Source organism: Impatiens glandulifera, chromosome 1, assembly GCF_907164915.1.
Source record: "Impatiens glandulifera chromosome 1, dImpGla2.1, whole genome shotgun sequence".
Taxonomy (NCBI): domain Eukaryota; kingdom Viridiplantae; phylum Streptophyta; class Magnoliopsida; order Ericales; family Balsaminaceae; genus Impatiens; species Impatiens glandulifera.
The window spans coordinates 143425384-143441120 of record NC_061862.1 but is presented as its reverse complement, the minus strand read 5'-3'; the positions used below and the strand labels follow the sequence as shown (position 1 = coordinate 143441120).

General features: G+C 31.7%; 1 non-coding gene across 1 annotated transcript; it reads right to left on the bottom strand.

The window, feature by feature from the left end:
- Positions 1-1927: 1927 nt before the first annotated feature.
- TRNAS-UGA lies at positions 1928-2009 on the bottom strand. The gene has a single exon. It is a non-coding gene; the product is annotated as a tRNA-Ser (tRNA).
- Positions 2010-15737: the final 13728 nt, after the last annotated feature.

The following is a 15737-nucleotide window of genomic DNA, read 5'->3' as shown; positions in this document are numbered from 1 at the left end:
GGACACTTTAAAAATTAATTATATATATATATATATTAGAAACAAAATAGTTAATACATTTTGTAATTGAATTGTAAAGGAAATTGTGTAAACAAAATCACCTTACTCACAAAATAGACCATATCATTTTAAAAATAAAATAAAGGTGAGTCAGAGCCGGCCCGTTTTTGGTTGCCTCAGCCTAAAATAAACGTGAATTTTGACAACTAAAAAAATAAGTTTTAATGAGGTTAGAACTCATGACCATATAATAATTTAATGTATTCATCTTAAATCACTAGGTTAGATCTATTTATGTTTAAAAAATACTATAAATGTCTTATTTTTTTTATTAGATGAGCTGTTCTAGAAAGTGAACTACCCTAGCCCGGGGCTTGTTGGGCTGACCACAGGGCCGGATCTGATATGAGTCGTCATAGTGACAACAAAGTTGAAAATAAAAGTAAAACCATGAATCTTTATTGCCCTGTCTAAAACAATAATAATAAATTAAAATGACAATGTTTGGGAACAAAATGACCATGTTCGGAACAAAATGGTCATTTTATGAAACCAAAATGGCCATGTTCGGGAAATTTGTCATTTTCTTTTAATTTATTTTTATTTTTTTTTACACATTTTATTCTTTTTATTTCTCTCTTCTACAAATGTATCAAATCACGTCGAATTCGTGATCTTATTTCTTTCACAAACATAGATAATATTTAAAGTGTGAATAGACGGAAACAAGTTTCGATAAAATTTTATTGAAATGAAGAAAATAAGTGTGAGGTATATTATTATGTTTATAAATTTAATATATACATATATTAGCATTAAAAATAAATGAACTTAATTGATTAAGTAATTATATTCTTTTTACGACCTAACTTTTATATATATATATATATATATATATATATATATATATATATATATGAAAAGTTGAAGTGTTTGGAAGAAAAAAAAATTATAATTTTGAAGGTCTTTTTTTTTCTTATGCGGTTATTTATTTTATTTTATTTTATTTTTTTAAGTATTGTATTGTGTTTCGTTTCTCTTTTCATTAAACATATATGGATTAATTTTGCGTTGCGTTTGGATCGATTAGATTAAAAATATAATACTTTTAGTCGTTGGTAAATTGTGTTGTGACATTTTCTCGAGTACTCATTCACGATAAATGAGACAAAATTATGGATATGAAATTATTCTTATTTTTACAATAATAATTATTTAAACTGAACTTTTATATAAACGTATTCTTTGATTTGTCATCTCATTATGGTACAGTTTTCTAATTATTTATGGTTTAAATTTGTTTGTTATCAACACTTGTTTAACAATAATTTTAATTGTCACTCATAATAGCTTTAGAAATTTTTTCTATACTTTTTTTGATTTGGTTTGCTCTAATTCAACAATATCATTTATGAACTCATTTAAGTTGTCTTTGAAGTGAGTATTCAAAAATTGTATTATGTTAGATTTTTTTCATTAAAATTTTATTTTTTAAAATTGTTTATACAATTTGACATCTAAATCTTAATTATTTATTTTGATTATGCAATCTTATTTTGTATTATTTATTAATTAGTTTTTTTTATATATAGATAGCTCTAAATTAATTTGGAGGGTAACTTTTTTATAAAAATAAAACTTTGAAAGAGTACTAATATCAAAACATAGGTTGCATTTTTTCAGTAGCTTGAATATATTTCAAGCCAATGAGTCCTCAAAAATTGATCAATTTATTCTTTAGCCTTTTTTCAAAAGATTAAGTAAGAATATTATTTCATGCACTATTTTGAACTTTGTATACTTGTCTAAAGTATCATGATTAGTTTACACGAAAATCATATAGTTTTATATTAGAACCAAATTAACTTGATTATTAAATAATTATATTACATTTATGCCAATAAGATTCAATAAATAAAAAAAATATCGTCAACAGCAGGGTTCGAACCTGCGCGGGCGAAGCCCAACAGATTTCAAGTCTGTCTCCTTAACCACTCGGACATATTGACTTATGTTTAATTTTAACATAATGTGAATTTTATTTCTTATATTTTGTTCCAACTAATACTTGTTTATGGGAATTTCTTATTTATTTGTTTCATCACTCTCGATTTTTGTAATATTTTTTTATTGCAACTTTAAATAAAGAACGTTTGTTAAAAATGATGGAAATATAATATCATTTAAATATTTTTAAATAATAATTTTTTTTGACTACAATTAGTTTGACTACAATTTTTTTATTATTTAAATAATAATAAAAAGGATCGATGAAACAAATAAATAAGAAATTTTGCCTAGGTAATGATGGAACGTTTCAAACAATTAGTTTGGTAATTTGAGCGATCGAGATAGTTCGAGGGCCGCCTAGGTAATTTGTCTTTTTTAGTTTGAAATTATATAAAAAAAATTATTATTTGAAAATACTTAAATGATATTATATTTAACCATATATATATTTTTTAATATTTTGATTTATAAAAGATATGAGAAAAAAGGATCAATTTAAATAATTCTTATTGAAATAGGCCTACTTCTGAACTAAAGTGGGCTTTTTGACAGATTTATTTTTTAAAATCATCTCCTTTATGTTTTCAATTTAATTAATTAATTATTTTTTTTAAATTAAAAAAATAGATAAATAGATAAAACCACTTTACTAGTTTTATGATAATTTTTCTTCTATTTGAAAGTTCAGCTCAACTCTATTTTTTAGATCAATTAATTTCTACTTTGTTAATAAACATTAAGTTATAAAAAGAGCTAATGAAAAAGAAAAACTATTGTTTTAAAATTTTAAAATGAATATATATATATATATATATATATATATATATATATATATATATATATATATATATTTTATATGAAGAATTAATAAAAGAAAATATGTTACAAAATGGGGGCCTATATGTAAGGAATTTGGGTGAACTTATTTTTATGTGTTATTGAATTTGATCCCACCACTACTCACTATTCATATGAAAATGCATCTTCTAATTAATTAATTAATTAATGCAAAATATCTTTATTGTCCTCAACCACAATGTCTTACCCTCCACATATATTTTTTTGCCAATTATATTAATTATTTTTTTCCCATTAATATAGACTTTCTTTTCATTTTAATTTATTTGTTTGGTATTTAAGAAGAAGAACCACGTACTAAATTAATGATAAGAATTAGTAAGTTATACAAATTTATAATATAATTAAACAATCACAAATAATTTAATTGTTATAAGGTGCAATAACAATAACATGTATTATATTATATTAAGAAAAAATATTATTTAAGAGACTAAAATTATATAAGGTTCGATTTCTATTAAATCGTAGGGATTGTACTAATTTTTTAAAATTTTAAGGAATAAAGTTTGGTCTAATGGTTAAAATTAATATATTTCAAACTTAGATAACTCTATTTTATGTCCAATCATGTTAACGTATTTTAACCTAATAGCAATCATTATAATTTACTTATAAAAACTATTATAGGCTTTCAAACAAATAATGGTTCTTAATTTAAGGAAGTACAAATATATCAAAATTCACCAACATGGCAAATAATCAAGTTCACGTTCATGTTTCAGAATTGAAGAATTTCCATTCAAGGTATAAGAAACAAAAATTAGTGTCATTGTCTAAGAGTTATTAAAATATGTTATTTCTAACTATTTTGTTTATTTAATATTTTTTATTTGAATTTAGAAACACCATTTAAACTTAAGTCACAATTTTTAACACTTGAATTCCCCAAACAAATGTTTATTTATATAATATTAAATATATCAAAATTTATTATTTAATTATTTTAATTTATTTTATTAATTAATAACGTCAATATAATATTTTTATATGTTTTTTGAATGTATAAAGATATAATAGTTTTTTTTTTTTGAAAACGGTTAAAACTATTTCATTAAAATCCCAAAAGTGGGAGGGTCAGAAATCAAAGCTAGACAAACCCTAGTTATGATTAAGAATGACAATCAAAATACCCAAAAAAACTGATTAGTAGCATTCATACATTCTAAAAAACAGAGATTACAAACAGAAAAGACTACATTCAAACCTAACCATCCCAGCTTGGGATTTTTGCATGCAATCTATTTTCATTGAGATGCATTCTTCCCCTTCCCCTTCCTTTTCCTCTTCCTCTTCCTCTAACGATAAAAGAAGATTGTATTGAAAATGATGATGAGTATTGTTGATTCTCATTTTTAATTCTCTCTTTGTACGAGCCCGTTCTAATTTGATAGAAAGAATTATTTCTGAGAATTTCAGGGCTTTTACCTTTGTTATCTTCAACTTGAATTTCCGTATTCTTGTCTTTATTATCTTCAGTTTCAGTTTTATATTCCACATCAGTTTTGGAATCTTCTTTATCGGTTTTAGAATTCTCTGTTTCAGCTTTGAAATTTTGGGTGTTTTTCTCTTGAGTTTCCTCAACAACAACTTGAGGTTCATCTTCCCTTTCCATCCCGATTCTTCGCATTACAGAAAATTTTCTTTTTCCTCTTCACCTTATTCCCTTTACTTTCTTTTTTTCGCTGTTTTCCTTTTTCTTAGAATCCTTCTTGCTTTCTTCCTCTGCATTTTCCTCATTTTTGTCATTTTTATCACTATCCTTAACTTCCAAAATATGCTCTCCCATTCTTGATTCTTCAATTTCATTTTCCTGCTTTTTTGCTTCCCAGACTTTCATGATTTTCTATTCTTCCTCAATTGCTTTTGCACATTTAGTACTAACATGTTGGAAAGTATTGTAGAAAACACACCTGTTTGGCCTTCATTCATATGAGATTTCCATGACTGTGGGCTTTCCATTCCTATCAACAACTGTCATGTTTTTTGGCAGTGTATTTTGAGGATGCACTTCAATGCTTATTCTAGCAAAAGTAATGTGCTCTCATTTCTTTGTAATTGAGTCCATATATAACGGTTTCCCCAATAGACTAGCAAAGTGACTTAGAGCTTCTGCATTATACATGTGTGCTGAGATGTTCCTAAGTTTGAACCATATTTGGGCTGTTTCCTTTGGCTTGCTTAGAAGGCTCAATTCTTCAGACCATCTCTCCAACTTCATATAGTTGGATCCAATATAAGTATGCCCAATTTTCATAATATCATCAAAGTTTGTTCCCTTTTTGAATTGTAGAAAATAGAGATCATGGATATTTGCATAAATCTTCTCCAGTCCCTTATGCTCCCATTGTTTCATTAGTGATTTCTTAGTGTTTGTAAAAGATACACGGTTCTTTCCTATGTAGTTCCCCAAAACTATATTTTCCCATTCTTTGACGCATTTCTCCTCCACTTCAGTGGGCAATTTAAATTCAAAAGAAGAGTTGAGAATCTTAACTTTTGTTTTAAACTCACCCAAGTAGATTTGACCTTTGTATGAATGATCTTCTGCTTTCTTTTCTGCATTCTTTTTCCAGACTTCATTTACCTTCCAGTTGGAATTGCTCCTGATAGTATAGGTCTTTGATTTTGGGGACTTCATAAGCTCCCTCATTGTTTCCACTGACCAGTTTACTATCTTTTCGTATTCTTCCTTCTTCAGTAGGTTCCAATCTTGAAGATAATGTATATTAAATTGGACGGTTGTTTGCTGTATTTTCTCTTTATTGAGCACAATCTCTCATTTCTTTGAATGCATCAGTAGCTTTGTGATTTGATTTTTAAGTCCAAAGAGGTTTGCTCTTTCATTATACCCAACCTTCCATATTCATTCATTTTCCCCCTGTTTTCCTACTGAATTTTCTTCAGAATTTATATCAGTAATTGGTTCTTTACCTTTGCTGCATTCATGTTTTTCATGGATAATTTCTTCAGCAATCCTATCGATTTCTTTTTCAGCTACCTTCTTTAAACCTTCCATCACAAATTCTCTGACTTCCTTATTCTTATTGTTTTTCTTTCTTCCCATTTTGATGAATAGCAAAACACAACAACAAAACAGAGCAATAACAGGGTAAACTAGAAACCTTAACCTTCCAACCAAGCTTTGCAGATGAATAAACGACCATTTCAACTAGGGGTTTTCTAGATTTGATTAACTTTTTTATAAACGGTTATCACAGCAATCACGACTTCTTAATATTTATATCTAGTTTTTTCAACTTTTTTTTAAACGGTTACCATTTCATAACTAGGGGTTGTCTAGATTTGATTAAAAAATGACAATTAAAAAACTTTAAAAAAACTAATTAGAAACATTTAAAAAAACAAACAATATAGATTACAAACAAAAAATACAATAAAAAACATATCATAAGATTGAATTGAAGAAGATGACGATGTTTGCTTATTCCCATTGTATAATCTTTCTTTGTACGAACTTGTGCTAATCTGATAGAAATAGTTTCTTTTCAGAACTTCAAGGTTCTTATCTTTGTTGTTCTTTACTTGAATTTCAGGATTCTTGCATTTGTTTCATCATCACCTTTGATATCTTGTGTATCAGCCTTCGTATCTTTTGCTTCAGCTTGATTAGTTTGAGTATCTTCCTCTTTAGTTTCCTCTACTATAGTTTGATTTGTTTGAGAATCAATTTCTTTCTTCTTCCTCAACCTCTGTTTCATTACAACATTTATCCTCTTCTTAATTAGAGTCTATTTACCCCATTTCCTTCAATCACATTAGTTTCTCGTACGACCAGTAAAGAATAAAAGCCTTTGAGGCAGACCTAGTTGAAGTCACACAACTCAAGATCAGATTTTATTCTCTTAAAATATTTATCAAAGCAATTAGTTTATTCAAATGATTGGCCGAAAAAAAGGATATCTCAGCATTATGTATTTTTCTATGTAAAAAAACAAGAACGAGATATTGGTAGCTAATTGACTAAATGTTTAAAAGTAGAGCATTGAACTCATTCTGCATGGTTGCGCGCCATTCTGGTACCTGAGAGAAGCAGGTCGGTTCACAAAAAGAAGCATCAGACTAAAAAGCAAGAAAGTACCATGGGGTAGTGACTGTTTATTAAAAACTTTCTTCATTTTCAAAGTCTTCATTGACTTCAACTTCCTATTTTTTCTCCACATTTTTCTCTTTGATGTTAGACTCCTATGTTTTATTTTCTTACATTTTTTCTCCCTGGCTTTTTAGTATTCTCTACTCTTCTTTCTTAGCTTGAGCACATTTCGTGTTGGCATGTTGGAAAGTATTTCATAATGAACATCTGTGTGGTCTCCACTCATAAGTGATTCCTATGATAGTAGATTTTCCTTTCTTGTCAACCACTGTTATTTTATCTATCAATATGCTTCGAGGATGCACCTCAATGTTAATTATAGCAAAGAAAAAATGATCTCCTCCTTCAGTAATCGAGTTCATATATAATGATCTACTCAATAAACCTGTAAAATGACTAAGAGCTTCTACATTATACATGTGTACAAGAATATTCCAAAGTTTGAACCATATCTGAGTTATTCCCTTATGTTTGCTTAATAGGTTCAAATCTTCAGACAATCTTTCTAACTTAATGCAGTTGGATCTAATATATGTATACATATTTTTCAGAATTACATCCAAATTTGATCCCTTTTAAATTTTAGAAAGTAAAGTTCATGTACATTTGTTGAAATTTTCTCTAGTCCTTATTCCTCCCATTGCTTCATAAGTGCCTCTTTGGTGACTAGAAGAGAAACTCTATTCTTTCATATGTAGTTTCCCACCATTACATTTTCTCATTTCTTAACACAATTTTCTTCTACTATAAGAGACAATTTAAATTTAAAAAGGAGAATTCAGTACCTCCACTTTTGTCTGTACATTTCCCAATTATATTTTTCTTTTGTATGCATGATCTTCAACATTTTTCCTAGTGTTGTTCTTCCAGACTTCATTGATTTTCCATTTAGAATTACTTATGATAGTACATGTCTTCGATTTATGAGCCTTCATTAACTCCCTCATTGTTGCAATATATCATTTTACTATCATTTCACATTCATCATTCTTGAATAAATTACAGTCCTAGATATAGTGAATGTTAAGCTGGACTGTTGTGTTTTGCATTTTCTCATTGTTAAGAACAATCTTTCATTTCTTAGCATGCATCAGAAGTTTGGTAATTTAGTTTTTAGTCCAAATAAATTGCCATTTCATTATATCATATCATCCAAACTCCTTCTTTATTCTATTTGATCCATGCATTATTTTACAAAGGTTTTGAGCAACAACTGAGTCTTTGCTGTTTTCATGCACTTTTCATTAATTACTTTCAGCTATTCTGTTAATTTTCTTCTATGCAGTTTTTTTATTTATGTAAATATAAAGTTCTGTACTTCTTTCGACCGGTTGTTTTTCCTTTTACTCATATTGCAATAAGACTTCAGAACAGGGGATTAATGTTATAGCAATAATCTTGAACGACGACCTTGTTCAAACCCTAGCCTTATTCAACTTTTTATCTTCACATGTTTAGTTTATTTTATATTAAGATTTTAGTTCTCAATTTTGTTAAACATATCATTACTAAATGTTTACAATGGTTCAAAATTAGTCTTGTCTTATACATTTGGTTTCGATTTTATTCCCACTAAAAACAATTTTCAATTTTATTTCTATTAGAAACTACTTAAGTTGAAATTGAGGATTCACACCACTAATACTTGAAATTGAAATTATGGATATAAATGTGGCTAGTGTTAACTTTTCTAAGCTAAAAAATGTTTCAAAAAAACACACAATCATTTTTAAATAAGCAAATTTGTCATAATAAGGAATTGAAAGAAGAAATGAAGCACATCCAATAGAGAGAATCAAAAACAAAAACACAACAATTAGCTAGATGATGATGAATATGTAGTCCATAGAAATCAAGCATCTAGCTTCAAACCCTGAAACATGGAAGATGATGATTATGATGATGGTGATGAAGATGATGACGGTTACTATTGATTTCTTGATCAATGATTCCTTGAACATGTTGAAAATCTTGAACATGACAAGGAATAGTAATGGGTCCTTTATGATCAAATCCATATTCCTCCTCTGCTTCCTTTAACAGCTGCATAAACAGAGGATGATTCACATACATCACCGGTATAATAAACCTCTGTTTTTCTTCCCCTTCTCCTCCTACCTTAATCGCAAGACACCCTTTTGGAATTTCATGAATCATCATATGATGATCATCATCAAAACCCACCACCTGTTCATCATGATTCTTCATCCCCATCATGAAAATATCTCAACAAAACAAAAGAAATTACCTAGGATGGATTGAAGAAGAAGATGATGAATATGACTGTCACAAGAAGAGGAGAGAGAAAGGCCAGGGATCTGTGAACTGGGTGAGAGAATTAGTACTACTTGAAGAAGACGATGACTCTGTGAGGGATCTGCAGGAAACGTTATTGTTCATGATATTTAACAAAATCAATCAATTCTCTCTGTCAAGAAAATCGATTTTATGTTTTTATCTCTCTAGGTTTAATGGATTTATACAGAAATTTTAGATGTTCTTGATGAACAAGGAATGGTTCAGGTTTATTTGAGGGTTGGAGGAAAATAATAATAATATAGCTTGTTTGATTGTGGGTTATTTACAATAAATCTAAATAGTATGAAAAAATAAATCATTTTAGTTAATTTATTATAAAAATTGGTTCAAGTGATTTGGTTATATTTTTATATTAGAGGTTGTTAAATTAAGTTAAGATGAGAAATCGTTAAATTAAATTGAATTATAAAAAAACGTTTTAATTGATTAAAATAAACTTAAGATAATTAAAATGAACACAAATGGTTTTGATGAATGAATAAAATTAAGTTCAACATTGTGTTAATGCGCAGGTAAATCAAAGACATCTGCTTTAGTCAACTGATCGTAATCAGTTTGTCATCATCAGAGTTTTCATCAATTGAAGACTCGCTAACAGCAGAGCTGCCATCAGTTGAAGACTCACTAACAGCAAAGTTGCCATCAACAAACTCGGTATCAACTGAGCTGCTCCATCAGCAGAGTTCGCTGGCAGCAGAGTTGCTCAAACAATATAGTTCGCTGACAGTAGAGTTGCTCAAACAGCAGAGTTCGCTGACAACAGAGTTGCTCAAACAATAGAGTTCGCTAGAAGTAGAGTGCTCAAACAGTAGAGTTCGTTGGTAGCATAGTTGCTCAAACAACAGAGTTCGTTGGCAGCATAGTGCTCAAACAACAGAGTTTGCTGACAGCAGAGTTGCTCAAACAACAGAGTTCACTGGCAGCAGAGTTGCTCAAACAACATAGTTCGCTGATAGTAGAGTTGCTCAAACAGCAGAGTTCGCTGACAACAGAGTTGCTCAAACAACAGAGTTCGCTAGAAGCAGAGTGCTCAAACAGTAGAGTTTGCTGGTAGCAGAGTTGCTCAAACAACAGAGTTCGTTGGCAGCATAGTGCTCAAACAACAGAGTTCGCTAACAGCAGAGTTGTTCAAACAACCGAGTTCACTGGCAGTAGAGTTGCTCAAACAGAAGAGTTCGCTGACAGCAGAGTTTGATCAAACAACAGATTTCCCTGGCCGCAGAGTTTCTCAAACAACAGAGTTCATTGGTAATAGAGTTACTCAAACAATAGAGTTCGCTAGCCGTAGAATTCGTCATCGACAGAGTTATCTAGCAGCTAAGCTGATCAACAGTTGAGTTCGCTATCAGTAGAGTAGCTCATCAGCCGAGCTCGCTATTAGCTAAGTTCCACATCAGCTGAATGCTTATCAGCTAAGCCAAGTAGCTGAGCACTCATAAATTGCAACACGTCAAAATGTACAACCAGATTTTTGCTCTAAATGCAAAACGATAAACGAATATTTCATTCCCCTATGCACTAAAACCCTGTACGTCAGAAATACAACAAATGTACCGTTTGCCGTATCGACAAAATTGATTTGACCGTTGTCATGCCTCAAGTATATAAAAAGGCATCAGAGAACAACGATGAAATTATTGGTTCGTTCTTTGCAAGTCACTACGTTACGCATACACGAGACGATATACATTGAGAGACGTTAACATACACGACGGTCACACAAGATAGTTGACTCGATAATCTTTCATATCATTCGATAATCATTTTTACTTGTGTAAGTTGAACAGACAGTCGTCTGTTCAACAAGATAGTGTGAGAGCTAGAAGTTCATATAGGCAAGTGTTAAGACCTGTGATCTGAGTGGGTTTGAGTAGCGTCTATACGAATCAAAATCTTCTAGTGGAATCCTTCTGAAATAGAAGAAGGGGTGATGTAAGAGTTTTTATCTCCGAACATCCAAAAAATCTTGTGTTGTCTTTTCATTGCTTCATTCATTCTTATATCTACCGCTTCAAATCCTGCAAGAATTTTTCGTACTTGAAACCGTTCAAGAGCTTGCTAAGATTTGTCTAAGAATAGAAACAAATTTTCAATCCTTAACGGGATTAAAATTCATTTAAATGAAATATTGAACAAAAATATTCAACCCCCTATTTTTATCACTATAATCTAATATTTAAATTTAAGAGAAGAATTAAGTAACACCATTTTTCTAGTTTGAATAAACTATTTTTGAGTTATTTAAAAAATAACGATGAATCCTCTCTTCTAATATAGCGACAAAAGGAGATGAATACCTTAGGTCCTCAGTCTCTTTGAGGTTCTGGGTTCAAGCCTGTCAAACGACAAATTCCGCTTGTCTAGTTAAATTGGTTGAGTACATTTTTGGGCTATGTGTTTAACCCACGTGGATTAGTCGCACTCAGAAGGAGTAGCTGAATCCAGCATTTTCAAAATAAAAAATGATAAACGCTAATTTTGAGGAGTTTGAATATTTTTTATTTAAAAATATTTAAAAAGTATTAATATATAATGACATTTTTTAAACAGGTGGTATTTTAGTATTTGAATTGAGTGATTTGATGAAGGGAGACCAACCGAATAAGTCTTAAGTAACTATGACAATTTGAAACCCCTCGCAGTAATCGAACCAAATTTCCCCCCTTTGGGGCAGTTTTTCTCCGAAACCGAATGGGGATAGTTTTGTATCCCTACCCCGATTTCACCCTGATGCTGTCCCGAACACTATAAACACAATTAAATATATAAAATCACTAATATATTTATTTATTCATTATAATTTATAAGAGTTGTAAGTTTATTTCTTTAAAATAATATAAAATTTTAATATATTATAATATATATTATATTAAAAAATTCGTTTATATAATTTTATTAACTTTTTATTTTTTTAAATATTTTAAAACGGTTCCCCACGGGGATTTCATGAAAACGAAACGGGGCGGAGATGATATTAAAAAAATCCTAAAATAAAAACGGAGAGGGATGGTAATGCGTTCCCCGCCCTGAATTGCCCATTGTCATCCCTAGTCTTAAGAGACCAAAAGACACAATTTGATTCACATTTAAAATGCCTTAAGTTAAATATCCTTGTTCAAGCAAAACGAAACCAATGACCACAACCTGACTCTCCAATCCAACCTTCACAGAATCCACCATTAAAAATTTCTCAAGCTTTTGAAAATTTTGTGCAAAGTTCTAAGGTTCATTTTTGGATCATCACAAATTAAGCTTCCTAAAGAGTTTCGAAGTGTTCTCTAACTCACAATAAACTTTAATTCCTGTTGTAATTCAACTTACAGATTTAACTTGAAATTTTTACATTTCAGTTCAACTAATCTTAAATACTACTAAATTATCAATTTTCTTTATTTAAATTTGATCCTAAGATCATTTCAAAGCTTTTTGTTGAATTCAATTTGAATGAGTCAAGCTAAATCGTAAACAACCAAATATAATTTTGAAAATTTTAAAAAATGGATTTTTGTTCTTGAGCTATATCTAGGGGTGTTCAATATTTGGTCTGAACCGAATATCCGATCGAATTAGAATTTCATTTTTGGTTTTTTTGAATTGAATTTTAAACCAATTCGAATTCAAATACGGTTTGATTTTTGAGTTGGGATTTCAACTCGAAAACCAAACTGAAAACCGAATTCATTTTTTATTATTTATTTTAATTATATATTATATATAATTAAATAATTCCATATTTTATTATATATTAAATTAGGTAAGCCGTTAGTCTTTCAAATCAATAAAACTATCTCTAAAATTTGTAGATAGTGAAGAGGCAAAAAAAATACTAGTGCAATTATTGTAATAAAGAGTACAATTGTGTAAGTGTGTTCAATATTTGGTTTAAACCGAATATTCGATCGAATTCGAATAAATCGAATTCAAATTTCAATATTCGGTTTGGTTTTGAATTTGTTTAAAAAAATAAAAATTTGAAAAACCTGGATTGAGTAACTCTAATAACCCGAACCGATGAACACTCCTAGCTATAGCTCAAGAATTATGATTTGAAAATCTTTCTAACATATTTTAAAAGATGTTAGGAGTTTTGGATCAATCCCAAACAGTGTTTGTTTAAAAACTAAATATTACAAAAATCTGAAAAAAACATGTTTTTGAATTGGTCAAAAACGAATAGCTAGTGTTCATATTTTGGTAATATTTGATCCTAGTATGTATAAGAAAACTATTACTAAACTCCTTATGCCGTATTAAACTTTAAAAACAAAAATAAAAAATCAATTTTGTCAAAGAACTGTCCACACCCATGTTGACCCTCTTCCCGGTCGAATGATGCTGCGGGATGATGAGTATCGTGTTCTACATGAAAAATGAAGCTTCAAATGCCTCCAGATTAACGAACGGAGGTGTATAGTGAAATTGTCAAACCTTCATTTTGATGTTATTGGCGTCCGACCGAGGACTTTGCCTTGGCTTTATTTTCGATTGAGAAAATCTAAGCCATCCCCTACACCCGATAGAGAAATTGATGCAGCGTGCGTGGCTAGGATGAACCTTTATCAAGATTCGTTGATTCTTACGAATACCGAACGTTGATAGATATTGAGGAAACCTCGTTTTCTGATTAATAATCTTCCCTTAACAAAGTGTTTTAAGATCCTTTAAATACTCAAACCCTAGCTTGCAAAAGAAATAAACAACTTTTAATAAATTGCAAAAAACACCCGAAACTAATAAAAAATGCGATTTTGAGCCCCTAAACGTTTCCGCCCGAAAAACACTAGGCAATCGTCGAAATCTGACACTTGCGAGATATTTTCGGATGCTGCAACTTTCGCATAAACGCCTCTTCGACTCGCACCGCATCATTCCCCCCAGGGTAGAAAAGATTCGTCCTCGAATCTGGAACCGCATCATCCTCATCAGAAGAAGACTCACCCACAAAAGGAACAAGATGCTTCACATTGAACACATCAGAGGTACGCACATGGCTGGGAAGGCGTAAACGATAAGCATTGGGGTTGATCTTCTCCACAATCTCAACAGGACCAATCTTCTTAGCAGCAAGCTTGCTATATTCATGAGCTGGAAAACGATCCTTAGTCAGAATAGCCCACACAAAGTCACCAACTTCAAAATCAACAGCACGCCTTCTCGAATCAGCCTTCTCCTTGTACTTGGCAGTAGCAGCAACCAAGCGGTCATGAGTGGTCTGATGAACCTGAGCCAACTGACCAACAAAATCCGCAGCAGTGGAATGAGGACGCACCTTGCTGGGCAGCGCTAACAAATCAAGAGGAGCACGCGGAGACAGCCCGTAAATCACATGGAAAGGACTGAAACCAGTGGAGCGATTAACAGCATGATTGTGAGCAAACTCGGCCTGAGGCAGCTTCAGATCCCAAGCCTTAGGATGATCCCCAATTAAACTGCGCAGAAGGTTCCCCTAAGACCTATTAACAACTTCAGTTTGGCCATCAGTTTGCGGGTGATAGGCACTGCTAAAATTCAGCTGAGTATTAACCAAACGCCAAAGACTCCTCCAAAAGTGACTCACAAAGCGAGTGTCCCGATCAGAAACTATGGAGGCAGGAAGTCCATGAAGGCGATACACATCCCTGAAATAAAGCTGTGCAACAGCCACAACATCAGAGGTTTTCTTGCAGGGAATGAAATGAACCATCTTCGAGAATCGGTCAACCACCACAAAAATCGAATCAGAACCACGCTGGGTACGTGGCAGCCCAAGGACAAAATCCATACTGACATCAGACCATGGTTGAGTGGGAATAGGCAGAGGCAAGTATAACCCGGCATTAGTCGAAGCGCCCTTAGCCAACTGACAAACACGACAACGAGCAACAAAACGCCCCACCTCTTTGCGCATCGAAGGCCAGAAATAAGAAGCTGCAAGAAGCTGGAAGGTACGATCACGCCCAACATGGCCTTCTTTGTGGAGTTCCTGAATCATCCTCAAACGCAGGCTGCAATCTGGAATGCACAGCTGCACACCGCGGAAAAGGAACCCATCCTCCAAGACAAAGTCCCTCGAATCCCCCTGTTGGATGCGAATGAGGACCTGAGAAAAGAAAGGATCATCACGATAGAGGTCCACAAACGAATCAAAGCCGGGTACATGGACACGCATCTCCGCCAACAGCCCATGACGACGACTCAAAGCATCAGCCACGCGATTAGACACACCAGCCTTGTGTTTAATCACAAAAGTAAACTGCTGTAAATAAGAGACCCACGAAGCATGACGATGAGAAATCTTGTCCTGACCACCAAGATGCTTGAGGGAATCATGATCCGTATATAAGACAAACTCCCGCTGAAATAAATAATGACGCCAGTGTTTGACTGCCTGGACAATAGCATAGAACTCAATATCATAGGTACTGAAACGAAGTTTAGCGCTAGACAGTTTCTCACT